The sequence below is a fragment of the Notamacropus eugenii genome, chromosome X (assembly GCF_028372415.1).
Source record: "Notamacropus eugenii isolate mMacEug1 chromosome X, mMacEug1.pri_v2, whole genome shotgun sequence".
NCBI classification, from domain to species: Eukaryota; Metazoa; Chordata; class Mammalia; order Diprotodontia; family Macropodidae; genus Notamacropus; species Notamacropus eugenii.
The window spans coordinates 33,769,658-33,789,873 of NC_092879.1; the positions used below are offsets into that span (position 1 = coordinate 33,769,658).

Sequence of the window (20,216 nt, forward strand, 5' to 3'; positions counted from 1 at the left end):
AGTTATAATGCTCTTCCTTATATAGTTTCAAATTATATTACACTTCATTTGATCAAGGTACACTTTTAATTTTAAATACCAAATTCTTGGCTCTTAATGGCACATGCTAAGAAAGGGCACGTTTTACTGACGTCCTGGTGACACTATTTCCAGCTTTAGTTAAGAACAACTTATTTTAAAATGATTACTAAAATCTTTTTTTCTCTACAACAAAATTTAGCTGACAAAAATGAGGCAACAATCACCTTCTCTTCTAATGGCTATGGCTAGGTATATAGACAAATTATCAGCAAAGATAAAGTAAGAAGGTGAGCTATCAGTACAAAAAGATTGGGATGTGGAAAGAAACTCTTTTGGCTTGTGGCAAGAGGAAAATTGCATTGGGGTAGATACTAGGCAAATGTTTACATCATCCCTGTATATGCTATAGAATGAAGACAGTCCAGTCCAGTATGGCCAAGTCGTGTCCCACCCCTATATTTCAATACAACAAGCAGGAGGACAGATCTGACACTTATGCTTGGAATCCCAAAGGGGCTCTTTGTAAGCTAGAACACATTGGTCACTTAACATATTAAACATTTTACTGGGTTTAGGATATTCGTCATTTCTTTACATGCACTCCTTCTAATGATTTCTCATGAACTTACAGTTCTCTGGAGTGCAAGATACTGTGAATGGCAAAACTGTTTTAATAACACATTTGTAAACAGACCTGGAGGTGGTGGCACAGGAGACACTCACCTACTCTTATTGACTAAAACATTGAATGCAGAAATGTATGTGGTGCAGAGATCTGAATTTTCTTCTTTCCACCTCCCTGGTCACTTGTGCTTCCTTAATTTTTCTGAATTGTTTCCCACTAATTCCTTTAAGTAAATATGAGAAACCAGGGAGCAAGGGTAATAGAAATTTTAGCTGTAGGCTACTTGGAAACCCTTTGCTTAAAGTTTAATAATGTCAAAAATAAGTGTTAACAGAAATACTTTTTAGTAATATCAACAAAAAGTAAGCCAATTATGTTAGAATCAATGTTCAGAAATTAACCTGACATCTTATGTAGATTATCATCTGATGAATGGGGCTCTGACCACCATTTCATGTTGCATTTTGACATTGGATACTTGTACAGTTTAATTTGCAAACAGAATTTCCATAAAAAATTGTTTTTAATCAAATCACGTCTTGTAAACTGTTTACAGAAAACCCACAGATAAAATGAACTGTTTATTGTGGAAGGCCTTAAATTATATTGTTACAGTAGAAAACACAGGAGGTAGAAGATAATTGAAAAGACTAATGCAACATTAGATGCAATTCTATAGCTCCTGTAGCTACTTAAAACGTAGCTTTAAAAACTAAACCCAACATTTTTCAGTAACCATAGAAAACAGATAAAATAAATTTGTCATGAAAGTCCTTATGTCACGCTTGATACAGGAAGGTAGGAAGATGTAAGAACGAGACAGACACGAGACATGACATTTTATCTACAACTCCTGTTTGCTTTACTGAGCCTGTAGTTTCACAATTCAGTTGTCTTCTTCCTCTTCAGCCTCAGATTCTTCTTCTGCATACTTGAGCCACTCTACAAATTCTTTCATTTGCTCAAGAAAGATACCTTTCCCCTTTGCAAGATGTGCTTCTTTATACCACTTCAAAATGGGCTCTTCACTCAGGACTTCAGCTTCATAAAAAAGCACCACGATTTTCTGGAAGGCTTTCAGGAAGTGAATGTTGCCATAACAGTACTCCTGAATCTTCAGTAACAGAATCAGCTCAGACTGACCTTGAGTAGTAAAGGCAGCAAGTAGGGGGCTGTATTGCTTCAAATGTTTGATGGCTCTACTACAGCTCTTCCTTTTTGTTCTATTTCACAGTGCTCATTACGCTTGACCAGACTATGCCTATAACGATCTGTTCTGGGATATTGTTTTTCTTCATCTCCTCCTTGACATATAAAATTATATCCTTAAATGGAACACCATGTGACATTTGGTCTTGAAGTTCTTTCTGTAGCTCTTTAAGAGTTCCTATGATTTGTTGGTTCCGAATATACTGAGAAAGTTCTTTTAGATGTGCTTTGGTAAAATATTTTGTGAAGCGCTCAACACCTTGTTGGTTACCAGGAAAAAGTTCCATCAGTCTGTTGTCCACACTGACTTTTCCAAGACTAGCAGCTACTGCATTGATATCTTCTTCATTTATCCATGATTTAACCAGCTTTACAGAAAAGGCCGCTTAAATGTGTCCTTGAACCAAATTCTCATTATAAGGGCTGTTAAGAATGGATGGATTAAGTGTCCCATTGATCAGAAGAACCCCAGTCAACATGACCGGTTTGTTCCCCTCAGACTCTAAAAACCTTTCAGGAATAGCAGCAGCATTTTAACTTCATCTTCAAATCCCATGTGAAGATATTTGTATCATCTGATTAATTTGCTGAATACCTGAGCAAAAGCTTGCATGGTCTCTAGTTCTTCTTGTACTGCAAATACACAGATATCTCTATGCATCTGCCAGTGTACCACCTGGGGCCAGCATGCCACCAGCCACCAGAATGTCAAAGAGTGTTTGTGCATATTATAAATAATCAAGTTTTTCCCCAGAAGCATCAAGAATTTTTGCTACTGCTTCCAAATCAGTGCCAGTTTCAGTTAAACCTTGAATAAGACAGTCCTGAAACTGAGTGGGGTCAAACCACTCTTTATCATAACTTTTTCTAGTTTTAAAACTCTGGCCTGATAACATTGGTTTTTGCTGCTTTTGATTATTCATAAAAGACACTGGAAATAAAGGAGGAGAGAAAACCCAAAATTACTTTCTTTAGGAGTTGGTGTGACTATTTGAGTCAGTGTAAAATATTTATTTCTCAAGATTTCATGATGGGAAGTACTATTTTCCACTGTAATGGAAGCATCAGAACAACAACAAAATTAAATGTGATGCCTTGACATTTAATACTGTTTAATAATCATAGCTTTCTAACTATTTTTATTATTAAGATAATTTTATATTCCCCAACATACCTACTACCCAGCACCAGATTCCTTGAAATGGAAGCTTTAAGAATTTGGATGACATCTTTCTAAGTTTATCTGTAGTAACTTTTTCAGTGTTTCCATAATCCACAAACTGCACTTTAACGGTTGCATATGATAATATTTTCTTTACTAAAGCATGATACCAATTACCATCATTTAGATTTTACATAAAAAATTTAAGTACATCTGTGGCAAAATTTTTTTTCAACATGTTAAATATTGCAAGTAATATGTAACTTAGTCTTCTGTGTTTATTGTACACTTATTTGCTTTTTTTCATTGCTGCTGGATGAATGTAATTTGTTGTTGTTTTTTCATCCATTTTTCAATCATTTCTGACACTTCATGACTCGATTTGAGGTTTTCCTGGCAAAGATACTGGAATGATTTGCCATTTCTCTCTCCAGCTCATTTTACAGATGAGGATACTGAGAAAAACAGGGTCACATAGCTACTAAAGTGTCTGAGGCCAGATTTGAATTCAGGAAGATGAGTCTTCCTGGCTTCAAGCCCGGAATGCCATCAATGACATCTAGCTGCCCTTTAGACAGTCATTAACTCTTAAGGGACCATCAGCTTTTTTGGGAAGGCAGATAAATGTAAGATAAATGTTATATACACAATTCACCTACTAAATGAATGTTAAACTGTAGCTAAGATTTTTAAGTTTGATAAAAATCATAAATAAGATAATCTATTCACGATAATTTACTTTTATTACCATTGATCTCAGGTCCTGTTTTGTGTGACACAAACAACAAAATGATGGTATTAAATAATAGTAAGCAAACTCATTCCTAAATTCAAATATCCTTTGGAGTATTATCTTTCCCCCACTGCAGACTCTTTTTCTTTTTGTCTTTTTTTTTTTTTTTGCTTCTTTGTTTAGTCACTTTTTTATTATTTTACTTTCCTGAAGATTTGCAAAACAGCATTTATAAAAGATGACTACAGGTAATTAAACTACAAAGAACTGAATTTGGCTAGTCTTTCAACTGAAACTTACCCCTAAGTAAGGGATTAAGACAAAGGTTCTTAACCTGGTACCGATGAAGTTGATATTTTAATAACTATTTCAATATAATTGCTTTCCTTTGTCATCTTACATATATCATTTTATGTATTTAAAATCATTATTCTGAGGAGTCCATATAGTTCATCAGATGGACAAAAGCTTCCAAAGCACAAAAAGGTAAAGAACAACATAGTTTAAGCAGAAGTTCACACGTATTAACAGAGGTGCTAGAAAGAAAAAAATACTTAATTAATACTCAACAAATTTACCTAAGAAAAGGAAATGTTATCTGAATATTCTTAGAAGAAATGAAGAGAAATACCATGCCAAAAGGAAACCCAATTAGTGAAATAAAAAGAAAGGATACTTTCAGTAAAAAGGCAAAAAATGTACAAAGAACAGAGGTTCTACTGAAGTCAAGAATACATCATGGGTATCTTACCTGTAAAATAAGAGCAACAAGGCTCTCCAATTTCAGGTTTAAAAACCAATGGGCATTTTTTGTTGGCAGTATTCTGCTAGAGACATATTCATTTCATTTAACCCACTTAAAGCTGAAAACACAAGAAGAAAAAATTCTGAATACTATTTTACTTCACATATGAGTGGAGCTAAAATAAATTTTAATTAAGAAATACGCATTTTAAAAGAAAAAAGTAAAACAAAATCATAGTACTATTAGAGATTCCAAGTTCAATTCACTATTAAAGTAATTGTGTTTAATAATAATAGTCATAATAATAACAATAATACACCTTACTTTAAATAAGCAAACACTTGGGGATGGAGAAAACTCCATTCTGCTTTTAAAGGTTTTCAGAGAAGCATTTCCATAATCTGCCTGAATAATCTATTGTCAGTGAAATTCTAAAGGTCAAAAAACATTGTTATTCAGACAATTTTAAATAGTTCCTTAATTAATAACTAATGCTTGAAATTTTTTAGTCTGTCATGTAAGGATATTGACTTACATGACCATAAAGGCACTGCTAAGTCTAAATTGTTTTGTTCTGTGTCACATTCTTGGTAAAATTTTCCAATGCAACAAATTGCATTGTTGTAAAGAAGACAAAATTCTAACTCTTTAGCATGGCATTTAAGTCTTTCCCTTGAAAGTCCTTAAGCCAAGGGAATAACAGGTACACTCAATTTGGTATGAATATCTATCTTACGCTGAAGGAAAGTAGGGGAGAAGTGGGGTGGGGGGGATGACAGAAGGGAGGGCAAATGGGAGGAGGGAGTAATCAGAAGTAAACATTTTGGGGAAGGACAAAGTCAAAGGAGAGAATAAAATAAATGGGGGGAGGAGAGGATGAAAGGAAATATAGTTAGTATTTCACAACATTATTATGATGGAAGTCTTTTGCAAAACTGTACATATACAGCCTATATTGAATTGCTTGCCTTCTCAGTGGGGATGAGTGGGAAGGGAGGAAGGGAGAGAAGTTGGAACTCAAAGTATTAGGAACAAATGTGAAGAATTGTTTTTGCACGCAACTGGGAAATAAGATATAGAGATAATGGGGTATAGAAATCTATATTACCCTACAAGAAAAGAGAGAAGATGGGGATAAGGGAAAAGAGGTGTGTGATAGAAGGGAGGGCAGATTAGGGGAAGGGGTAATCAGAAAGCACGGTGTTTTGAGTTGGGGGGAGGGGAGAGATGGGGCAAAAATTTGGAACTCAAAATCTTGTGGAAAAGAATGTTGAAAACCAAAATAAATAAATAGATATTTTTAAAAAGAAAACAAACAAAAAAAAGAAAGCCCTTCAGCCAATTAATCTGTCTTTCTAGACTTATCACTGCATACTCATCAACTCAAACTCCCTTATCCACCCAAACTGGTCTCATTTCAATATATTAAAGAATGTGTGATTTTATCAACATGGGTATTTCTTCCAGTGATGCAGACTACAACCTGCCCATGTCTGCTGAACCTATATTACATGTGTACATGTCCACCTATGAATTCACCACAGGAATATTATTTTTGTTTTAAAATTAATTACTTCTTAGTTTTCAACATTCACTTCCATAAGATTTAGAGTTCCAAAATTTCCCCTATCTCTCCCCTCCCCCAACCTAAAGACAGCATGCATTCTGATTACCCCTTCTCCCAATCTGCCCTCCCTTCTCTTATCCCCTTCCCCTTCCCCTTCTATTTAAACATACAGCAAGATAGATTTCTATACCCCATTGCCTATATGTCTTATTTCTCAGTTGCATGTAAAAAACATTTTTTAACACTCCTTTTAAAAACTCTGAGTTCCATATTCTCTCCCTTACTCCCTCCGCAACCACCCTCATTGAGAAGGCAAGTAATTTGATGTAGGTTATTTCAGTGTAGTCATGCAAAATACTTCCATGATAGTCATGTTGGGAAAGATTAACTATATTTCCCTCCATCCTGTCCAGCTCCCCATTTATTTTATTATCTCCTTTGACCCCACCTCAAAAGTGCTTGATTCTGATTACCCCTCCCCCTATTTGCCCTCTTTTCTATCATCCCCCCCCATTCCCTTTCCACTACTTTTCTGTAGGGTAAGAGATTTCCATACCCATTTGATGGTGTATGTTATACCTTCCCTCAGTCAAATCTGATGTGAGTAAGGCTCACTTATTCCCTCTCACCTCCCCCCTCTTCGCCTCCACTGTAAAAGCTTTTTCTTACCTCTTTTATGCTAGGTAACTTACTCCATTCTACCACTCCTGTTCTTCTTCTCCCAAAATATTCTGCTCTCACCCCTTAATTTTATGTTTTAGAAATTATCAATTCATATTCAACTCACCCTGTGCCCTCTATCTATATACACATATATGTATGTATATATATATGTATGTGTGTAAATATCTATGTACATATCTATGTGTCTATATATGTATATACATATATTTTTCCCCTCTAACGACCCTAATATTGAGAAAGGTCTCATGAGTTATAAATATCATCTTTCCATGTAGGAATGTAAACAGTTCAACTTTAAGAAATCTCTTATGGCTTCTCTTTCCTGGTTTTTTCTATTTTCTATTCAGTTCTGGTTTTTTTTTTTCAAGAATGCTTGAAAGTCCTCTATTTCATTGAATGACCACTTTTTCCCCTGAAGTATTATACTCAGTTTTTCTGGTTTTAATCCTAGAGCCTTTGACTTCTGGAATGTCATATTCCAGGCCCTCCATTCCCTTAATGTAGAAGCTACTAAATCTTGTGTTGTCCTGATTTTGTTCCCACAATACATGAAGTGTTTCTTTCTAACTGCTTGCAATATTTTCTTCTTGACCTGGGAACTCTGGAATTTGGCTACAATATTCCTAGGAGTTTTCCTTTCAGAATCTCAGGAGGTGATCAGTACATTCTTTCAATTTCTATTATACCCTGTGGTTCTAGAATATCAGGGCAGTTTTCCTTGATGATTTCTTGAAAGATGATGTCTAGGCTTTTTTTGATCATGGCTTTCAGGTAATCCAATAATTTTAGAATTCTCTCTCCTGCATCTGTTTTCCAGGTCAGTTGTTTTTCTAATGAGACATTTCACATTCTCTTCTATTTTTTCCATTCTTTTGGTTTTGTTTTATAAATTCTTGATTCTCACAGAGTCACTAGATTCCATTTATTCCATTCTAATTTTTAAGGACTTCCTTCAGTGAGTTTTTCGACCTCCTTTTCCATTTGACCACATCTGCTTTTTAAGGCATTCTTCTTCTCACTGGCTTTTTGCACCTCTTTTCCTTTTTGGATTAGTCTATTTTTAATAGACTAATTTTAAGGTGTTATTTTCTTCAGCATTTTTGGGAGGTCTCCTTTAACGGGTTGTTGACTCATTTTTCATGATTTTCTTGCATCACTCTCATTCCTTTATCCAATTTTTCCTTTACTTCTCTTACTCAATTTTTAAAAGCCTTTCTGAGCTCTTCCATGGACTAAGACCATTCTTTTCTGGGATGCTTTCAGTGTAGGAGCTTTGACTTTGCTGTCTTTTTCTGGGTGTGTATTTTGATCTTCCTTGTCATCAAAGTAAGATTTTATTATAGTCTTTATTTTCCTGCTGTTTGTCCATTTTCTCAGTTAATGGCTTGACATTTCAGCCGTTTATAAAGGTAGGATTCTGCTTCCAGAGATGAGAGTGTACAGTCCTAAGCTTCAGGAGTTCTGTGCAGTTGTTTTCAGAGATATTTCTGGGGACCTGTAAATTTTTAGTTCTTCCAAGACTGTATGATCAAAGGAGAGGTTTTTACCCTCCTGGTCTATGCTCTGGTCTGTGAGTGACCACAAGGACTCTTTTCACCCTTGGAACTGTGAGGAAGATTGCTTCCCACAGCCACCCACAATCTCTGCCATGCCAGAGCTCCTCCTTGCCCCAGGACAGCCACCTAGGATTGTAATCAAGATTCAAGCAAGGGCACAGCAAGAGAATCAGTGTGAGAAAAGAGATCCCTGCAGTTCCTTGATCCTCCCCATGATCTGTGGGCCACAAAGCAGCCAGAGCCACCACTGCTGCTGCCACCACCCTGGGGCTAGGGCCAGATCCTGGTCCTCTCTCACTCAGGTCTAACAGACCTTTCTTATTGACCCTTCTAAGTTGTTTTTGGCGTTTGTGGGTTGAAAAGTCTGGGAACCACCACAGCTTCCAATGACTCAGTCCCCCGAGGCCATCTCTAGGTTTGCTAGGGTCAGTGCAGCCCACACTAGACTATGCTCATCTCTCAAACTGATGCAACAGACATTTCCTGTTGACTTTCCGGGCTGTCTTGGCTAGGAATTTGCTTGGCTCTGTCATTTTGTCTGTTCTGTTGCTCTAGAATTTGTTTAGTCACTTTTTAAAGGTATTTGGAGGGGTTTGAAGAACTCAAGGAAGTCCCTGCTTCACTCTGCCATCTTGGCTCTACCCTTCCCCCCCACAAAATTTACTTAAAATGTTGTGGATATTCATAATGTTCTCTTGATGAAGGGAGAGCAACACTGGAGCAGGAAAGCTACCCACTGAGTGTAATTTGGTCTTGCCACATGTTACTGTTGTTCAGTTGTGTCTGATGCTTCATGACCCCATTTGGGGTTTTCTTGGCAAAGATACTAGAGTGGTTTGCAATTTCCTCCTCCAGCTACATTTTACAGGTGAAAAACTGAGGCAAACAGGGTTAAATGACTTGCCCAGGGTCACACAGCTATTAAATGTCTGAGACTACATTTGAACTCAGGAAAATGAATCTTTCTGACTTCAGGCCCACATTCTATTCATTGTGTCACCCAGCTGATCAATCACTTAAAAATATGTTGCTCTTTCTTGACCCATTAATTTTGCATAAGAAATTTCTCCCACCTGGAAAGAATTTTCCACTTTTTCTTTCCTTGTATGGGAATCTAGTCCTGTCCAAGTATCTTCAATCCAACTAGAATCATTCATCAGTTACAAAAGTGGGATTACAATTGAAAGCATCTTTCTATGTGTTTCTTATTTTGAAATCCATACTCCTGAAATCCTTGGTAATTTAACTGAGGTGATTCCACTAAGACCTCACTTTGTTTCAAGAAATCATTAACCTGGGACCACTCAGGTACAATTTTGTGGCACTGCTTAGGAACATGCAAGACCTCAGTTCTATTTTCCAATTAGCTTTTTGCTCACCCTATGACTTTGGGTAGGTTACTTTCCCACCCTAGGGCTCAATTTCCATATCCATAAAATAAAAATGTTTTACTGCTTGATCTCTTAAATCTCTCTTTCTTATGAGTTAGGTCATAAAATCAAAATTTGTCTTATAGAATTATTTAGGAAAGAATTAATCAAGAATACAAGTTATATGGTGATTGAACTCTGCCAATGATTCCTTTTTGGAAACTTTGGGGGAATATTTAATACATTTTCCCTGTAAAATATAAACTTATTACTTAAAATTTTCTGGATACTTAGAAATTGTTGGTAAAACAAATAATGGAAGATGGCAAGGAGAAGCCAGAAAGTTCCCGGAGCTCGTTACAGTTTTTCTTGCCAACAGGAAAATCAAGCTTCTAAATGGATTCTGGAGAGACAGAAGCAACAAAAAGAGTGAAACAATTTTCCAGCTTAAGATAATAACTTAGAAGAACTTCAGGAAATGTCTGTCTCACTGGGGCAAAATGGGAGCACAGCTCAGCACAGATGGTGTCTGCAGAAGTCAGCGGGAGGCTCTTAGCCACAGCACAAATCAGCAACCAAGGCCCTCTGGTCCTGCCTCAGCAGGCTGTGTGAATCCATTACCCTACTGCAGAAAGCAAACTTCAAGACGTAGAACCTTGACACAACAGTCACAACTAGGCCAGGTCACCATGGCACAGTAGACAAGGCACAAGCACCTAAGTCCCTGGTGTGGAAAACTAGTGGCAAGACCCCTGGTCCCTGGTATAAGAAGCTTTGTACAGTGTGCTCTGTGACCCAGGAACAGAGCTCAATTTTAAAAACCACAAATTAATTTAAAAGAAAAAGAAACAGAAAGAGCCCTGAACATAGAAAGCTACTAAGATGACAGGGGAGATCAAAACAAACTCAGACAAGGACAACAACGGGAAAATGCCTCCATGTGAAGTTTCAAAGGGGAATCCTTCAAAAAGGATTTTAAAAATCAAGTGAGAGGGAGAAGGAAACCTGGGAAAAGAAATGAGATGTGTGTAAGAGAATTATGAAAAAAGGAGTCAATAGCTTGGGAAAGAACAAAAATTGACTGAAAAAAATTTTAAAGTAGAACTGGTCAAATGGAAAAGGAGGCACAAAAGCTAACTGAAGAAAAGAGTTCTTTAAATATTGGAATTGGGCAAGCTGAAGTTAATTATTCGATGAGACATCAAGAATCAGTCAAAAAAATTAAAAGAATAGAAGAAAATGTAAAATATCTTACTTCAGAAACAACTGATCTGAAAAACAGATACAGGAGAGATAACTTCAGAATTCTTAGATTACTTGAAGACCATGGTCAAAAGAAGAGCCTGGATAGCACCTTTCAAGAAATAATCAAGAAAATCTGCCATGATGTCCTAGAGGCAGAGGGTAAAATAGTCACTGAAAGAATCCACTGGTCACATCCTGAAAGAGATCCAAAAATGAAAACTTCAAGGAATATTGTAGCCAAACCCCAGAATTATCAGATCAAGGAAAAAAATACTGTAAGCAGTCAGAAAGAATTTAATTATCAAGGAACTGTAGTCAGTATTATGTAGGAATCAGAAATTTCTACTTTAAAGGATTAGAGGGCTTGAAAATGTTATACTGGAAGGTAAAGGAGTTTGAATTACAAGCAAGAATCAACTACCCAGCAAAACTGAGCAAAATCTTCCAGAGATGGACATTCAATGAAATAGGGGACTTTCAAACTTTCCCAATGAAAAGAGTAGTGCTGAACAGAAAATTTGATTTTCAAATATAAGACCAAAGAGAAGCATAAAAAGGTAAACAGAAAAGAAAAAAACATTTTATAGGATGGAGGGAAATACATAATAATCATAACTGTGAATGTGTATGGGATGAACTTTCCATAAAACTGAAGTGGATGGCAAAGTGGATTAAAAACCAGAATCCTACAATATGTTGTTTACATGAAACACATTTGAAGTAAGTGATACACAAAGAGGAATGGTAAAAGTCTGGAGCAGAATATATTTTTCTTCAGCTGAAGTATAAAAAGCAGGGGTAGAAATTCTGATCTCAGACAAAGCAAAGGCAAAAGTAGATCTAATTAAAAGAGATAAGGAAGAGATAAGGAAAGAAGCTACATCTTGCTGAAAGTTACCATATACAATGAAGTAATATCAATACTAAACACATATGTACCAAGTAGTATACATAGCATCCAAATTCTTAGAGAAATTAAGTTACATGAATAAACAAACAGCAAAATTATACTAGTGGGAGACCTCAGCCTTTCCCTCTCAGAACCTAATAATGGTCACCATAAGATAAACAAGAAGTTAAGATGAATAGAACTTTAGAAAAGTTAGGTATGATAGATGTCTGGAGAACACTGAATGGGGATAGAAAGGAATATTTTTTTTCAGTGGTAAATGGCACCCACACAAAAACTGATCATACTGTAGGTCACAAAGTCTCACAATCAAATGCAGAAAGGCAGAAATATTAAAGGCATCCTTTTCAGATCATGATACAATAAAAATTACATGCAATAAGTATACATGGAATAATAGTAATAAAATACATGGAAAAACAGGCTAAAAACTAATTGGAAACTAAAAAATCTAATCCAGAATGAATGAGTGTCCCACTTAATCAATAATTTCATCAAAGAAAATGACAACAACATGAGAGAACTTATGCGATGCAACCAAAGCAGTTCTTAGGGGAAATTACATATCTCTAAATGCTTACATGAATAGAAAAGAAGAGATCTTTAGTTGGGAATGCAACTAAAAAAGCAAAAAAAAGAACAAATTAAAAACCCCTAGTTAATTATCAAATTAGAAATTCTAAAAACAAATGAGAGACTAATACAATTGAAAGTAAATTAAAAAAACTATTTGGACCAACAAATAAAACTAAGAGCTGATTTTTTGAAAAAAAATAATAAAATAGATAAACTTTTGGTTAATTGGATTAAAAAAAGGAACAAAGAAAATCAAATTACCAGTATCAAAAATGAAAAGGGTGAATTCACCAACAAGGATGAGGAAATTAAAGTAATAATTAGGAGCTATTTTGCCCAACTGACAAATAAATCTGGCAATTTAAGTGAAATGATTATTTACAAATATAGAAGAGGGATTTCCTGTGGATGATCTGACCTTTCACTTTCTTCTGCTTGAAGATTACCCTGGTATTGACTGCACTAAACCCTGAAATAATACACAGAACTTCTTTAATGAGATTTACGACCTTTGAAAGATTTCATCTAGAAAGCCATGCAGAAAACATTAAGGTAGCTCAAGATTTCTGGTTGACTATAATATGCAGGTATGTGAAATGTCCACTGAGTAAAACAAACAAAAAACCCAAAAAGGTACTTTCATTACTTATTAAATATGTAACTTAAAAAAGCATCAAAGAAATTTATTTCATACACATGTAATACTTCCTTTATCTTTGTGCTAGAAAATCTTTGTGTTAAAAAATTTTTTTAAAGAGACAAGGAACTATGGATATATAAGACTGAAAAGGAAATGACTGTGGTGCAAGAACCAAAGGCAACAAAATTTTTTAAAAAAAAACCATTACTAAAACGGCTTTTATTAAAAATCCACTGAGATGGTCCATTAGCACATGAAACTTAAATAATGAATCTTAAATAGACACTACAGTTGGAAAATAATCTGGGTATGGAAACGAATGGGAGTTAGAAAGCAGGAGGAATCATGCTTGAGAAACTATATAGTGCTTTCAATGGTACTAAGGAAATATCCCAAACAAAAAACTTATAAATACTAATATTTTTCTGGTACTATGATTATTTCAACTCATCCAACATCTTAATCTGCAAAGAATCAAATGACAGTTTACAAAACTACAGCTGTGCTTTTAGCCTATGAGATCCCTGACACAAATCTCTCCCCATTCCAATCCATCTTCCACACAGCTGCTAGTGATATTCCTTTTTAACACTATTTTCCCCAAAAAACTCAATTTGATTTTCAGTTCCAAAGTCTCTCCTTTCTCCCTCCCTTTAATCAAGAAAGCAAGAAAAAAACTCTTAAAAATATGTGTAGTCACACAAAATAAATTTCTGCAATTGTCACGTTCAAAATTAAACAGAAAAAGAGAAGAAATTATACTTCAATCCGTGCTCCAAGTCTATTGGCTCTGTGGAATTATGGTTGGTTATCATATTGATGAGCTATTCAATCTTTTCAAATTGATGATCTTTATAATACTGTTGTTACTGTAAAAGTTGTTCTCCTGGTTTTGTTCACTTCACGATATATCACTTAATACAATTCTTCCTAGAGTTTTCCAAAGTAATTTTTCTTATGGGTCAGACCATGGCACTCCCTGCTCTAACTCCAGTGACTCCCTATTGAAGAACTAGTTATAATTCACGTAATTCATGGAACATAACAGTAACTAATACTAATATCAAATACATAAACTCCTCAGTCATTTAAACCCTTCAAAACTTGACCTCTTCTGAAAGGGAGATGTAGAATGGGGTAATTTGTCTTACCTAAAAGAGTCCAGGAAAAGCTTTGATAGTGGAGGGGAAGGAAAGTGAGGTGAGGGGGAGTGAGTGAACTTTACTCTCATCAAAATTGGCTCAAAGAGGGAATAACATACACACTCAATTGAGTATATATAGACATCTTACCCTCCAAGAAAGTAAGAGGGGAAGGGATAAGAGACAGGGCTATGATAGGGAAAGCACATTGGGGAAGGGGCTAGTCAGAAACAACACTTTTGAGGAGAAAATAGAATAAATGTGGGAGGTGGGGTAGGATGGAGAGAAATACAGTTAGTAAAAGCAATTATGAAAAAAATTGATGCAAGTTTCTCTGATAAAGGTCTCATTTCTCAAACATACAGAAAATTGAGTCAAATTTAGAAAAATAAGAACCATTTTCAAAGTGATAAATGGTCAAAAGATATGATCAGTTTTCAGGTGATATATCTATAGCCATATGAAAAAACATTCTAACTCGCTACTGAATGGAGAAATGGAAATTAAAACAATTCTGAGGTTTCAGCTCATACTTATTAGACAGGTTAATAGGACAGAAAAGGTAAATGACAAATGTTGGAGGGGGTGTCAGGAAAATGAGACATTAATATACTGGAGCTAGAGCTGTGAACTGATTCAATCATTCTGCAGAACAATTTGAAACCCCAAAGGACTGTAACACCATGCATACCCTTTGACTTAGCAATACCACTATTATGGCTATACCCTAAAAGAAATAAAAATAAATAAATGGAAAAGGACCTATGTTTATAAAGATCTATATTTATAGCAGCTCATTTCTAGGGGCAAAGAATTAGAAATTGAGGGGATGCTGATCAATTTGGGAATGGCTGAACACGCTGTAGTATGAGATTTTGATTGAATACTATTGTACTATAAGAAATGATGAGCAGGATGGTCTCAGAAAAAACCTGGAAAGACTTGCATGGGCTGATACAAAGTGAAATGTACTGTGTATGAAGTAACAGCATTACTGTAAGATGATCAGCAGAGAATGCTATTTTTAGCAATGTAATGATCCAAGACAGCTCTGAAGGACTTATGACGAAAAATATTATCATCTCCAGAGTAAGAACTAATAGTATCTGAACACACATTGAAGCATATGTTTTATAACTTTATTTTTCCTGAACTTTTTTGTCTACATTTTCTTTCACAACATGACTATTATTGATATATTTTCATGACTGTACATGTATAACTTATATTTAAATACTTGCTTTCTCAGTGGAGTGGGGGTGAGGAGGGAGCAAGGGAGAGAATTTGGAACTCAAAATTTTATTAACAAATTTGAAAAATTGTTATCTTAACTGGGGGAAAATTAATTAGTTAAAAAACCCACAATTTGGCCTCCTTCAATCCTTCCAGCTTCATTACACATTATACCTTTCTTGCTGTTCTTTTCACTGGATGTGCCCCATGCATGGAACACTCTCTCTTCATGGCCTTCACCTGAAAGAATCTCTTACGTCCTTGAAGACTCAGATCAGGCACCAACTTCTTTATGAAAACTTTCCTGATCTCTGCAGCCACTGGTACTCTCCCAACATTATGTTTTACTTATTTTGTATTAATATTGTCTATACTTTTAATACTCTTGTCTTTCCTAGAAGAATGTCAATTCCTTGAGGACAAGGATTACTCTATTCTTGCCTGGTATCTCCAGCACTTGGCAAATGACAAGGCTTCCTACTTGATATTTAAATGAATTCCTCTTATCACAGTGTACCGATCCTGTGAGTGAACCAAGTTATCAGTCAAGTATGTCCATAGTTTTATTTATGTCTTTGCTGAACTTAGACCACTTCCCATGTAGTACTCCACAATATATGTTATTAAGACGTAGTTACTATAAAATGTATTAAATAATGAGTAAAATACTTTTATGGAAATCATAGTATGAAACCCCAATTTTTCCTTTCATGTCACCTTCTTATAAATTATGGGTAAAATTCATCCCTCTATAGAAATTATAGTACAAATCTCCCATCCCCTCTTGCAATCTTTTCAACTTCAAATTTTCATACAGCAATGTTTTTGTCTGAACCCTAAAATGTTATAAAATGTTTAACCACTTTATACCTGCCAAGATACACTTTATGGCCTGCACTTGCAATCCCAATACTCTTGGTGCCATGGGACAAAGTCTATTCAATTTAAGGTTTCAGTATTTCCATAATCAACGTAGCCCACTAAAGCAGACTCGTTAGAAACACATGACAAAACTGAGGCAGGGTACTACTGATCATCCTCTGAAAAATACAGACATATACATATGTATGTATACATATGTGTTAGAACCAAAATATTTTTCTAACATTTATATTAACACATCGATTTAATATTAAATACACTTTAAGCAATCAGGAAGTCTATTTTAACAGGAGTAGCACATCTCTTCTTTAGCCACCACTTCCTCAAATGTAGTGTTTTGCCAAGATGTCTTGAAGTACTTTCATTTCAGAGGACACATGAACTCTGTTATGTAAAAGTTCTTTAGGTTCAATTAATAAACAATTCTTTACTACATACTCACAATGTGCCCAATAGAACCTCATTTTGGTGGTAAATGTACAACAATTTATGTCACAAAAATAAAGAACTCTGCAACAGAAAAATTATGTGTCTTCCTCTATCCAAATCTCGACAAGAAAAAAATGTCTCTGATTCCCAAGTCCATACCTCAATTTTTCTGCTCCTGGAATACTCTCTGACCATTCTCCATGCCTGTATCTCTCTCCATCCTCACCTCCAACTCCTGGCTTCCCTCTGGTCTCTGCTCAACTCACACTTTCAGCAAGAAGTCTTTACCTTGGAGCCTTTCCTATGAGATCATCCCCAATTCATCCAATATATGTCTTGTTTGTACAGTTCTTTGTTCCTTGAGAGTAAGGGCTATTTTCTGTCCTTTGCATCCACAGTGTTTTAGCACAGTGCTAGACACAGAGTAGACACGTAATAATAACTGCTGTCTTGACTGACTTCAGAAAGGTTAAAAATAAATGGTACATCCAGGATATGGCTACAACATATTAAATTATATAGAGCAATTCCATTCCAAACTGTGAGTCCACTGTTGATAGAAATTGTGGTGAGGAAACTGCTTTTACCAGTGCAGATGTACAACTTGGAGAGTTGACTCGACCAAATGAAGTTGAGTGACTTGCCTAGAGTTATAGCCACTCAGAGCAAGACATGGGACACAAGTTTTCCTAACTTTGAGGCTAGTTTTCTATACAGTAAACTCCACTGCTTCTATTGTACAATAGTACAGTACTGAAAAGACTTGGTTTAGTGACTCATTTTTTGACATCTCAGAAAAGTTCATAATTCTAAATATTAAAACTTTACTTCATACAAAAGATAACTTTTTAGAAAATTTAACCTTTTTCATTTTTCTCTATTACATGTAAAACAATTTTAACATGCTTTTTGAAATTTTTAAAACTTTAAAACTCCCTTCAACTTCTCCTTCAGGAAGCAAACAAGTTTCATATAGACAATACATGTACATGTACATGTATTTTATGTGATGCAAAACATTTCCATATTAGCCATGTTACAATAGAAAACTGACCCCAAAAATAATCCAAAGAAAAATAAAGTTAAAAAAAGTATGCTTTGATTTGTATTCAGACTCCATCAATTCCTTCTATGGAGGTGGATAGCATCTTTCATCCTAAGTCCTTCAGAAATGTATTGGATCATTTATTGCTAAGAATAGTTAAGTCATTCACATAGATCATCACACAATACTGTTTTTTACTATGTACAATGTTCTCCTGGTTCTGTTTACTTCATTCCATATTCATTCAACCAAGTTTTCTCAGATATTCTGAAAGCAATGTAATCATAACTTTTTAAAGCATGATACCATTCTATCAATTATATACCACAACTTGTTCAGGCATTCTCCAAATGATGGATATTCCCTTGATTTTCAATTCTCTGCCACTACAAAAAGAGCTGCTATAAATATTTCATACACTCTAGGTCCCTTTCCTATTATCTCTTTGGGATACAGACCTAATAGTGGTATTGATGGGTCAAAGAGTATTCATAGTTTTATAGCCCTTTGGTCATGGTTCCAAACTGCCTTTCAGAATGGTTGGATCAGTTCACAACTCTACTAACAATGCATTAACGTCCCAGCTTTCCCACATCCTCACAATCATTTATCATTTCCTTTTATGTTTTATTGAATAGGTATGAGGTGTGTACCACAGAGTTGTTATAATGTGCATTTTTTTCTAACCAATAGTGAGTTAGAGCATTTTTATATGAATACATACAGATTATTTTATCTGAAAACTGTGCATAGCTTTTGATTATCAAGTGGATAAAGACTCATATTCTTATAAATTAGAGTCAGTTCTCAATATACTTTAGATATAGGCCATTAATCAGAGAAGCTTACTATAAAATTCCCCACCACCACCATTTTGTGCTTTCCTATTAATCTTGGCAGCATTGGTTTTGTTTGTGCAAAACCTCTTTAATTTGGTATAATGAAAATGATTCATTTTACATCCCACAGTGCTGTGCCTTTTTTTCATAAATTCTACCCTTATCCATATGTTTGACAGGTAAACTATTCCATGTTTCCCTAATTTGCTCATGGTATTACTGTTTATGTTCAATTTTGATCTTATCTTGGTATATGGTATGAAATATTGGTCTAGAGGAGCAGAGCCAAGATGGCAGGGTAAGAGCAGCTACTCAAATAAGCTCTTAGACAAATGCCTTCAGTTACCTCCAAAAAGAGAATCTAACCAAATGTTTGAGGTCCAGAATCCAATAGTAGACAAACTGTAGCAGATTCACAGATCAGGACAGAATGGAAGGTCGACAGGAAGGATCTGTTCCACAGGGGTGAAGGAACCTACAGTGAACAGTGTAACACCTCCCTGCTGCAGCAGCTCTGAGAATGAAAGCCCCAGGGTGTTGTGAGGCAGCGGCAGCACCAGGGAAAAGCAGCCCAGGGTGGGAATTCAACAGAGCTGAGCAAGTAAGAGCCATGTAGCCACAGGTATCAGCAACACCTGCTCCTGAGACTATCAGTCCCACAGATTAAACGTCTGTAAGTCACCTACTTGAACTTCCAAGAGCCAACATGGCAAAGTGATCAGTAAATGTTCTCTTCCCTTCCCTTTGTTGACTTTGAAAGAACCATAAAATATTTCCCCCCCAAAAAATCCTGTATCAGTGGGATCAGCAGAAGGGGCAGTATTCTAGCATGTGAGGACAGAAAAATCTCTAAGGAGTATTCCTCTTACAGTGGTGGAAGTGGAACAGTGCAGGACTAGAGCTGTCCCAGACAGCCCAACCTCAGCAAACCAGGAGGAGATTCAGAGCTCTAGGGTGGTGGAGCTTCATAACCGCCAAAATCAGGAACTCGGGCATGCCTCAGTACTCCAAGGGAAACGGAAGGACAACAGGGCAGCCAGGATCACGAACCACTGAGCGTGCCTTTGCTCTAGCTCAGCTGAGGAGATCTCCCATGACCAGACCACCTCTCCCCTACACTTAACAAGCTAGCTCCAGAGCTAATCCAGGGAAACACAAAACAAAACCAAAATAAATAAATAAATAATTCATCTGGCCTCTGCTTTCTCACACCAGCCAGCTCAGCACCAGGTTCTTTAGCTTCTAGCTTCTAGCTGAAAGAACCAGAGGCCACAATAATAAAGTGTCATCATTATGAGTAAGAAGCAAAGCAGGAAGGAAAAGACCATAGAATCTTTCTATGGGGACAAAGACTAAAACAATATACCAAAGAGGTCAGTATCGAGACTGTACTTCCTTCTGAAGCTTAAGGAGGGATTATGACCTGCTCACATGCACAAAGAGCACTCTTGGAAGAGCTGAAGAAGGAAACAGAAGAAAAACTGACCAATGATTTTAAAAGTATGAAAAAAGAATTCACTGAACAGAAGAGCTCTTTAAAAAGGAAAATTGAACAAATGGAAAAGGAAGTACAAAAAATTACTGGAGAAAATAAGTTCTTAAA

General features: G+C 35.9%; 1 protein-coding gene and 1 pseudogene across 24 annotated transcripts in view; both read right to left on the minus strand.

Annotated features, from left to right (window-relative positions):
* The window catches only part of LOC140516445 (uncharacterized), a 269,830-nt gene that overhangs the window by 151,321 nt on the left and 98,293 nt on the right, over window positions 1-20,216 (minus strand). For 19 of the 24 annotated variants that reach the window (XR_011971366.1, XR_011971367.1, XM_072627426.1 and 16 more), the window contains one exon: window positions 4,502-4,613. The exons of the other annotated variants lie outside the window; for them this stretch is intronic. The gene's annotated coding sequence lies outside the window, so the exon portion shown is untranslated. The remainder of the gene's footprint in view (window positions 1-4,501; window positions 4,614-20,216) is intronic. 24 annotated transcript variants of the gene reach the window in all.
* On the minus strand, window positions 567-4,495 carry LOC140516443 (eIF5-mimic protein 2 pseudogene; annotated as a pseudogene).